Genomic DNA, 3,210 nt, shown 5'->3' with positions numbered 1-3,210 from the left:
GTCTGGGTCGTGTCCTGTTTGATTGTCATCAGGTATCCGGTCTATGTAAGCACAGCTGATAGACCTTAGTGGACTCGAATGGACCTGACCAAGGCTCTACATAGCCTATAGAGGGCTTGACGTACAATGCCTCCTGGTGGTCATGTTGGAAGACCATGGCATTAATTATTCTGTTCTGACAACAACAGCCAAGTTGGCTACCCCAAACTGCATGATAACAGTGGCCAGTACCGACCTGTCATTCAGGGCAAAAACATTTTTGGGGGGGCTTGCTTGTTTTGCATGTTATTTTGGCATTAATACGTGTCACATATCAGTTTGCAAACAATGTAAAAAAATATATATACACTTCCGTTCAAAAGTTTGGGCTCACTTAGAAATGTCCTTGTTTTTTAAAGAAATACAGTGTAGACATTGTTAATGTTGTAAATGACTATTGTAGCTGGAAAAGGCTGATTTTTTATGGAATATCTACATAGGCGTACAGAGGCCCATTATCAGCAACCATCACTCCTGTGTTCCAATATAGATCAAATGTATCGGTGCTCGTCGGCCATTGGACATAAACATTACACAACAAGTTGGAAATCGAAAATTCAACAATGAGTGGTTTGGAAGGAAGTGAACACAACCAGGTGATACTTTATACTGATGCATAAATGATGTAATATGCCAGGGAGATATGTATACTGTGGCTAAGAAAGTAATACTACATGTGTGTTGTGTAGTAAGCTGTTAGTGCCCCGTGTGCCTCACGTTAATAATTTGGTCCCTCTTTCGCCTACTGTTCTGACTTGGTGGTGCACATGTAGCCTATAGCCTGTTTTAGAGAAATGTAATCATAGAATATTATAAGAGCTTTCATTGTCTGCTTATATGGCCCCGTTATTTATTCTACGGTTCTGACTTGATGTATAAAGAGAATACTGTAAAAATGCCCATGTTCTGTCGCTGTATACTGCATGTTCCTGGTATTGGTCTAATGTAGATCTGTCTGGTCAAAACAAGATATTCCTCTGTAAATGTCAAACTGGTATGGGGGAGCCCCTACTGTGCTATTAAAACCCCTTCTAATGTCACTGGTCACATTTATAAGGAAGCTGCAGTAGGAAGTGACTACTTTGCTGAACCATTTGAATCATGCTGAGGATTCAAACAATTTGGTGGCTACACCAAAACTGCATGATAACAGTGGCCAGTGCCGACCCATCATTCAGGGCAGGTGGGGCTTCTGAGCCCCACATTTTTTGAAAAAACATTTTTGGGGGGGCTTGCCTGTTCTGCATGTTATTTTGGCATTAATATGTGTCACATATCAGTTTGCAAACAATGTAAAAAAATATATATATGTATCATTGAGTTAATAAAGCTGCATACAAACATGGTCTTTTTTTTGTTTTCTTGAGTAAGGCAGCTCCAAAATGCAGGTGTTTCAGCTCAGCTCAGTGCTTTCCGTGGTGGTGGGGCAAGCCAGCAGGAAATCCCACTCATCCCAAACAATCTCAATTTGGTTGAGGTCGGGGGATTGTGGAGGCCAGGTCATCTGATACAGCACTCCATCACTCTCCTTCTCGGTCAATTAGCCCTTACACAGCCTGGAAGTGTGTTGGGTCATTGTCCTGTTGAAAAACTAATGATGCTGTGGTAGCCATGATGGTTAAGTGTGCCTTGAATTCTAAATAAATCAGACAGTGTCACCAGAAAATTACCCCCACATCACCACCTCCACGCTTTACAGTGGGAAGTACACATGCAGAGATCCTCTGTTCACTCGCACCGCGTCTCACAAAGACACGGTGGTTGGACCCCAAAAATTTGGACTCCAGACCAAAGGATACATTTCCACTGGTCTAATGTCCATTGCTCATGTTTCGTGGGCCAAGAAAGTCTCTTCTTATTGGTGTCATTTAGTAGTGGTTTCTTTGCAGCAATTAGACCATGAAGGCCTGATTCACACAGTGAATGAACAGTTGAACAGTTGATGTTGAGATGTCTGTTACTTGAACTCTGTGAAGCATTTACTTGGGCTGCAATTTCTGAGGCGGGTAACTCTAATGAACGTATCCTCTGCAGCAGAGGTAACTCGGGGTCTTCCATTCCTGTGGCGGTCCTCATGAGAGCCAGTTTCATCATAGTGCTTGATTGTTTTTGCGACTACACTTGAAGAAACTCTCAAAGTTATTGATATTTTCCAGATTGACTAAACTTCATGTCTTAAAGTAATAATGGACTGTCGTTTCTCTTTGCTTATTTGAGCTGTTCTTGTCATAATATGGACTTCGTCTTTTACCAAATAGGGCTATCTTCTGTATACCACCCCTTCCTTGTCACAACACAACTGATTGGCTCAAACGCATTAAGAAGAAAAGAAATTCCACAAATTAACTTTTAACAAGGCACTGTTAATTGAAATGCATTCCAGGTGACTACCTCATGAAGCTAGTTGAGAGAATGCCAAGAGTGTGCAAAGCTGTCATCAAGGCAAAGGGTGGCTATTTTGAAGAATCTCAAATATAAAATATATTTAGATTTGTTTAACACTTTTTTGGTTACTACATGATTCCATATGTGTTATTTCATAGTTTTGATGTCTTCACTATTATTCTACAATGTAGAAAATAGTACAAATAAAGAAAAACCCTTGAATGAGTAAGTGTGTCCAAACTTTTGACTGGTATTGGGTTGTATGTATGTATATATATATATATATATATATATATATATATATATATATATATACTGCTCAAAAAAATAAAGGGAGCACTTAAACAAAACATCCTAGATATGAATGAAAGAAATAATCTTATTAAATACTTTTTTCTTTACATAGTTGAATGTGCTGACAACAAAATCACACAAAAATAATCAATGGAAATCCAATTTATCAACCCATGGAGGTCTGGATTTGGAGTCACACTCAAAATTAAAGTGGAAAACCACACTACAGGCTGATCCAACTTTGATGTAATGTCCTTAAAACAAGTCAAAATTAGGCTCAGTAGTGTGTGTGGCCTCCACGTGCCTGTATGACCTCCCTACATGCCTGGGCATGCTCCTGATGAGGTGGCGGATGGTCTCCTGAGGGATCTCCTCCCAGACCTGGACTAAAGCATCCGCCAACTCCTGGACAGTCTGTGGTGCAACGTGGCGTTGGTGGATGAAGCGAGACATGATGTCCCAGATGTGCTCAATTGGATTCAGGTCTGAGGA

Source organism: Salmo trutta, chromosome 20 (assembly GCF_901001165.1).
Source record: "Salmo trutta chromosome 20, fSalTru1.1, whole genome shotgun sequence".
In the NCBI taxonomy this organism is placed as follows: Eukaryota; Metazoa; Chordata; class Actinopteri; order Salmoniformes; family Salmonidae; genus Salmo; species Salmo trutta.
The sequence above is the reverse complement of the archived record's forward strand: the minus strand, read 5'-3'. Positions refer to the sequence as shown.